The 7,500-nt window shown below is 52.1% G+C and overlaps 2 non-coding genes across 2 annotated transcripts in view; both read right to left on the bottom strand.

Moving 5' to 3' along the window:
• LOC126327174 (5.8S ribosomal RNA) overlaps window positions 1–143 on the bottom strand; it is a 155-nt gene extending 12 nt beyond the window's left edge. The window contains exon 1 of the ribosomal RNA XR_007561049.1: window positions 1–143. This exon is cut by the window's left edge and continues 12 nt beyond it. This is a non-coding gene — a ribosomal RNA (5.8S ribosomal RNA).
• Window positions 144–514: 371 nt separating this feature from the next.
• On the bottom strand, window positions 515–2,407 carry LOC126327177 (small subunit ribosomal RNA). The gene has a single exon (XR_007561052.1). It is a non-coding gene; the product is annotated as a small subunit ribosomal RNA (ribosomal RNA).
• Window positions 2,408–7,500: the final 5,093 nt, after the last annotated feature.

Here is a 7,500-nt window from a genome sequence, read left to right as displayed (position 1 = left end):
AGACGTGGCCCGGGAACGGAATCCATGGACCGCAATGTGCGTTCGAAACGTCGATGTTCATGTGTCCTGCAGTTCACATGTCGACGCGCAATTTGCTGCGTTCTTCATCGACCCACGAGCCGAGTGATCCACCGTCCTGGGTGATCTTTTCCTTTTCAGTCTCCCACTGTCTCTTTCAAGACAGTAGCATTTGCGGGACTGAGGCGTCTGACGGCCCCTGTTCCACTATTTTTTTTGTGTCCAACGGCCTCACAGCCGATGGGCGTCGTACGGCTCCACACCGGAGCGGACAGGCACTCGGGCGAACGTCATTCAAAACCGGCGCCAGGCGCCAGGTACCGCAGGCCAGCCGCTCCAGAGCTTCAGCGCTCGTACCACACAACAACAACAACAACAACACTTCCGCTAGTTTTGAGAGGCACGCGTGGTTCCGCACGCGGCGCACGGCCACTGCCGTACAGGTAGCGTGTTGCGCGACACGACACGCACATCGAAAGACATGCAGTCTAGTCGGTAATGATCCTTCCGCAGGTTCACCTACGGAAACCTTGTTACGACTTTTACTTCCTCTAAATGATCAAGTTTGGTCATCTTTCCGGTAGCATCGGCAACGACAGAGTCGATGCCGCGTACCAGTCCGAAGACCTCACTAAATCATTCAATCGGTAGTAGCGACGGGCGGTGTGTACAAAGGGCAGGGACGTAATCAACGCGAGCTTATGACTCGCGCTTACTGGGAATTCCTCGTTCATGGGGAACAATTGCAAGCCCCAATCCCTAGCACGAAGGAGGTTCAGCGGGTTACCCCGACCTTTCGGCCTAGGAAGACACGCTGATTCCTTCAGTGTAGCGCGCGTGCGGCCCAGAACATCTAAGGGCATCACAGACCTGTTATTGCTCAATCTCGTGCGGCTAGAAGCCGCCTGTCCCTCTAAGAAGAAAAGTAATCGCTGACAGCACGAAGGATGTCACGCGACTAGTTAGCAGGCTAGAGTCTCGTTCGTTATCGGAATTAACCAGACAAATCGCTCCACCAACTAAGAACGGCCATGCACCACCACCCACCGAATCAAGAAAGAGCTATCAATCTGTCAATCCTTCCGGTGTCCGGGCCTGGTGAGGTTTCCCGTGTTGAGTCAAATTAAGCCGCAGGCTCCACTCCTGGTGGTGCCCTTCCGTCAATTCCTTTAAGTTTCAGCTTTGCAACCATACTTCCCCCGGAACCCAAAAGCTTTGGTTTCCCGGAGGCTGCCCGCCGAGTCATCGGAGGAACTGCGGCGGATCGCTGGCTGGCATCGTTTATGGTTAGAACTAGGGCGGTATCTGATCGCCTTCGAACCTCTAACTTTCGTTCTTGATTAATGAAAACATACTTGGCAAATGCTTTCGCTTCTGTTCGTCTTGCGACGATCCAAGAATTTCACCTCTAACGTCGCAATACGAATGCCCCCGCCTGTCCCTATTAATCATTACCTCGGGTTCCGAAAACCAACAAAATAGAACCGAGGTCCTATTCCATTATTCCATGCACACAGTATTCAGGCGGGCTTGCCTGCTTTAAGCACTCTAATTTGTTCAAAGTAAACGTGCCGGCCCACCGAGACACTCAACAAAGAGCACCCTGGTAGGATTTAAACGGGGTCCGCCTCGGGACGCGAAAGCACCCCTTCGGCTCGCCCCACCGGCAGGACGTCCCACGATACATGCCAGTTAAACACCGACGGGCGGTGAACCAACAGCGTGGGACACAAATCCAACTACGAGCTTTTTAACCGCAACAACTTTAATATACGCTATTGGAGCTGGAATTACCGCGGCTGCTGGCACCAGACTTGCCCTCCAATAGATACTCGTTAAAGGATTTAAAGTGTACTCATTCCGATTACGGGGCCTCGGATGAGTCCCGTATCGTTATTTTTCGTCACTACCTCCCCGTGCCGGGAGTGGGTAATTTGCGCGCCTGCTGCCTTCCTTGGATGTGGTAGCCGTTTCTCAGGCTCCCTCTCCGGAATCGAACCCTGATTCCCCGTTACCCGTTACAACCATGGTAGGCGCAGAACCTACCATCGACAGTTGATAAGGCAGACATTTGAAAGATGCGTCGCCGGTACGAGGACCGTGCGATCAGCCCAAAGTTATTCAGAGTCACCAAGGCAAACGGACCAGACAAGCCAATCCGATTGGTTTTGATCTAATAAAAGCGTCCCTTCCATCTCTGGTCGGGACTCTGTTTGCATGTATTAGCTCTAGAATTACCACAGTTATCCAAGTAACGTGGGTACGATCTAAGGAACCATAACTGATTTAATGAGCCATTCGCGGTTTCACCTTAATGCGGCTTGTACTGAGACATGCATGGCTTAATCTTTGAGACAAGCATATGACTACTGGCAGGATCAACCAGGGAGCTGCGTCAACTAGAGCTGAGCAGCCGGCCGCCCGGGAGTGTGTCCCGGGGGCCCGCGCGAACACGCAAGCGTCCGCTCAATTATTCTGCAAACAGGAGGAGGCCGAGCTCCCCTGCACGATACACCTCGAAACCCTCTCAGGTCCCGGCGGCGCGCAGCGCCGTCCTAGGTACTTGGTCGGTTTCGAGAGAGGCGCAATCGCCCGGAGTTAGGCGAGTAGACGGTTTTAGTGAGAACACCCTTGCTCCCAACTGAGCTTGCCGCTGCCGACAGAGGCCCGGGAGCGTGCTGTCGTGGCATTGCCGGCGGGAGACAACACGCGCCACCTATGGTGACCGGCAGCTCCAACGCCAGCGCCACACAAGGGCAAAGCCCCACTTGGGTGCAGAAGCGAACTCTCCCAGCACAGCGCACGCGCCAACACGTCCGCACAACTGCGATACAAACCACCTGCGAGAACCGCTGGGGCGACCGAGCAGCAGACGGCGTCGCGGCGCCGAGTGCCAGGCGGCGGCGCATCCTCAACGCACACAGTCCTCAATCAGACCAGCACACTGCAGATGTCCACCGCGCTTCGCACCGGGCTCGGCTGAACCAACTTTGGCCGCCAGGCGCCGCGTGCAGGGTGCGCCGCAGCGTAGCTGCGCCGCCTGCCGGGCCCGTCGGCTGGCGCTCCTGCCACTCGGCGCCCCCCACCAGCCGCCTGTTGCGCGTGCGCCCACGCAGCGCGCGGCCAACACGCCGGGCGGCCCCCCTTCACCGGCCGGGAACAGTCCCACCAAGCCACCGCCGCGTATCGCTTCATACCCACATGGGCCTAGTCACGTGTGTGGATGTGGCGGGTACCGCTGAAACAACCGGTTAATAGCTGTACCGATCGTCGCCATCACAGATTCACCTCCAGCGTGAACAACCGCTCAACAACGGATTTCCAGTTCATTTGCGTATCTTGGGCAGTAAACGTAGATGTCCACCTACATTTGCGAATTCAACAATTCTTGCATGCCAGGATGTCATGTGTCACGACACGCTACATCAGACCACATACACACTGCGACATGTGCAGAAGAGAACACGTGGAAGGTGGCCCGCGCACGTATGCGATGTCCCTTCCGCGATCCACTGTCAACCGGCATCTGCGGCATGTCCCAGATATGGAACGCGGTCCACCAGGGTAGCACTTTGTGTGAGGCAATACGACAAAGTCGGAATACACGCGTCACTACATCAGACGGCTCACGCTGACCTGACCTGACCTGACTCACCGCACCACCACCCCCAGCGACCCAGGGTGACATACAATGCGTTCGTACGTTCCTCCCACACGCCTCTACGGCGTACCACAGTGCAACCTAGCTGTTATTGGGAGACGAGACAAGTAGCATCGAGCACATCATATGGAAATTGAGATTCGACACCGTTGGGCACAGCCAGCGTACGGTCACACGTATCACACTACTTCACTCTGTACGTAACGACCGATGATCGGTACAGCGTGTGGGTTACGCGTACGACATCAGCGGACAATGGACACAGACCATACCACGACGTACACTGAGGGCGTCGACATCTGAATGCAACTGAACAGCTGCGAGGCTCATTTAACACTCAAACGCCAGACCGACCAGCTTGAGAGGACAGAGACACAAAGAGGGGGACAGAGGGAGGGGGGGGGGGCGATATAGTCCTATTGCAGTACAATTGACAGTGGATAGCGGGAATATGTGGAAAGTAAGCAACACTCGCAAGACATCTACATGAGGATAACAACGACACCAGAGATTCCGAGCAGTGAACTATGTTAGGCAAAGGGACAACGTGGGTTAGGTTAAGGGACAACGTGGGTTAGGTTAAGGGACAACGTGGGTTAGGTTAAGGGACAACGTGGGTTAGGTTAAGGGACAACGTGGGTTAGGTTAAGGGACAACGTGGGTTAGGTTAAGGGACAACGTGGGTTAGGTTAAGGGACAACGTGGGTTAGGTTAAGGGACAACGTGGGTTAGGTTAAGGGACAACGTGGGTTAGGTTAAGGGACAACGTGGGTTAGGTTAAGGGACAACGTGGGTTAGGTTAAGGGACAACGTGGGTTAGGTTAAGGGACAACGTGGGTTAGGTTAAGGGACAACGTGGGTTAGGTTAAGGGACAACGTGGGTTAGGTTAAGGGACAACGTGGGTTAGGTTAAGGGACAACGTGGGTTAGGTTAAGGGACAACGTGGGTTAGGTTAAGGGACAACGTGGGTTAGGTTAAGGGACAACGTGGGTTAGGTTAAGGGACAACGTGGGTTAGGTTAAGGGACAACGTGGGTTAGGTTAAGGGACAACGTGGGTTAGGTTAAGGGACAACGTGGGTTAGGTTAAGGGACAACGTGGGTTAGGTTAAGGGACAACGTGGGTTAGGTTAAGGGACAACGTGGGTTAGGTTAAGGGACAACGTGGGTTAGGTTAAGGGACAACGTGGGTTAGGTTAAGGGACAACGTGGGTTAGGTTAAGGGACAACGTGGGTTAGGTTAAGGGACAACGTGGGTTAGGTTAAGGGACAACGTGGGTTAGGTTAAGGGACAACGTGGGTTAGGTTAAGGGACAACGTGGGTTAGGTTAAGGGACAACGTGGGTTAGGTTAAGGGACAACGTGGGTTAGGTTAAGGGACAACGTGGGTTAGGTTAAGGGACAACGTGGGTTAGGTTAAGGGACAACGTGGGTTAGGTTAAGGGACAACGTGGGTTAGGTTAAGGGACAACGTGGGTTAGGTTAAGGGACAACTTGAGTTAGGTTAAGGGACAACTTGAGTTAGGTTAAGGGACAACTTGAGTTAGGTTAAGGGACAACTTGAGTTAGGTTAAGGGACAACTTGAGTTAGGTTAAGGGACAACTTGAGTTAGGTTAAGGGACAACTTGAGTTAGGTTAAGGGACAACTTGAGTTAGGTTAAGGGACAACTTGAGTTAGGTTAAGGGACAACTTGAGTTAGGTTAAGGGACAACTTGAGTTAGGTTAAGGGACAACTTGAGTTAGGTTAAGGGACAACTTGAGTTAGGTTAAGGGACAACTTGAGTTAGGTTAAGGGACAACTTGAGTTAGGTTAAGGGACAACTTGAGTTAGGTTAAGGGACAACTTGAGTTAGGTTAAGGGACAACTTGAGTTAGGTTAAGGGACAACTTGAGTTAGGTTAAGGGACAACTTGAGTTAGGTTAAGGGACAACTTGAGTTAGGTTAAGGGACAACTTGAGTTAGGTTAAGGGACAACTTGAGTTAGGTTAAGGGATAATGTGGTACAACCACAGTTAGGTTAAGGGATAATGTGGTACAACCACAGTTAGGTTAAGGGATAATGTGGTACAACCACAGTTAGGTTAAGGGATAATGTGGTACAACCACAGTTAGGTTAAGGGATAATGTGGTACAACCACAGTTAGGTTAAGGGATAATGTGGTACAACCACAGTTAGGTTAAGGGATAATGTGGTACAACCACAGTTAGGTTAAGGGATAATGTGGTACAACCACAGTTAGGTTAAGGGATAATGTGGTACAACCACAGTTAGGTTAAGGGATAATGTGGTACAACCACAGTTAGGTTAAGGGATAATGTGGTACAACCACAGTTAGGTTAAGGGATAATGTGGTACAACCACAGTTAGGTTAAGGGATAATGTGGTACAACCACAGTTAGGTTAAGGGATAATGTGGTACAACCACAGTTAGGTTAAGGGATAATGTGGTACAACCACAGTTAGGTTAAGCGATAATGTGGTACAACCACAGTTAGGTTAAGCGATAATGTGGTACAACCACAGTTAGGTTAAGCGATAATGTGGTACAACCACAGTTAGGTTAAGCGATAATGTGGTACAACCACAGTTAGGTTAAGCGATAATGTGGTACAACCACAGTTAGGTTAAGCGATAATGTGGTACAACCACAGTTAGGTTAAGCGATAATGTGGTACAACCACAGTTAGGTTAAGCGATAATGTGGTACAACCACAGTTAGGTTAAGCGATAATGTGGTACAACCACAGTTAGGTTAAGCGATAATGTGGTACAGCCACAGTTAGGTTAAGCGATAATGTGGTACAGCCACAGTTAGGTTAAGCGATAAAGTTGGTTAAATTTGGTATTGTGTGGGAAGGGTGCAGAGAGAGAGGGGGGGGGGTGGATAGTGGTGGCAGTACGCGGATGCCTGAGTCACCGTCAGATACGTCACGTCGGTTCGATGCTTGTAGCAAGAGGCTGGCGGATGTGTGTCTCTCACTTCTGCAATTTTTCATGTGGTATAACACGAGGGCGGGGGATGATATTTGGTGCCCCTCTGTGTAGGATGTGTGTTGGTGGTGTTGATTTATCTGAGCAATGGTAGTTGTCGGAGGAGTGGGGTATTGTGCTTTTATAGGTGGACCTACTGCTCTGGTTATCATAGTGTCGACGGTGCAATGTGGCAGAGAGGATGCACTCGACATTGTCGCATTCCAGATGTTTACGTATTGTGTGTCTCCGTTGCAGGCCGAGAGTGGTGCATGTTCGAGTGTCTGGCTGACGTGCGATTCACGTTGTGTGCCCAGTCTTACAGCACGTATAGGGACATTCGCATAAATCATCTATATGTGGCCTTGCATCATTTACTAAGCAGTGCCGTGAGACGACCGAACTATTAGGAAAGTACTGATGTACCGCATAATGTTTACCTTCCACCACACGGCGAGTATCGACTCTGCCCAGCGTTGCCACCGCAGGCAGCGGTCACCGTCACCATTGTGCGGCGGAACGGAACATCTATATCCTCAGAGGGGCACTCTTTGCCGCCGGGCGTCAGGTCTCGCGGCCTGCCGGCCAGCGGCCACGACGAACTTACCGCATGTATAGGGACAGCGGGAATTTGGCATACTTGATATAACTCTTCATGAGACGCAAGATATAGGGGTGGATTGCAACTTACGACTGCGAGAAAAGTCCGCCGTTCATCCGCCGGAGTTGCGATTTCGGCGGGGCACGTACGGTCGCGGGTGGAGCACTTGGTGCGGCGTACGCACCCGGGTTGCGGCTCCTGCGCTGGAGGGGGGTGCAGGTTTTGTGTGGGTGGGCTCGGCAAATGA

This window comes from Schistocerca gregaria, unplaced genomic scaffold (assembly GCF_023897955.1).
Source record: "Schistocerca gregaria isolate iqSchGreg1 unplaced genomic scaffold, iqSchGreg1.2 ptg001024l, whole genome shotgun sequence".
Taxonomy (NCBI): Eukaryota; Metazoa; Arthropoda; class Insecta; order Orthoptera; family Acrididae; genus Schistocerca; species Schistocerca gregaria.
The sequence above is the reverse complement of the archived record's forward strand: the minus strand, read 5'-3'. Positions and strand labels throughout refer to the sequence as shown.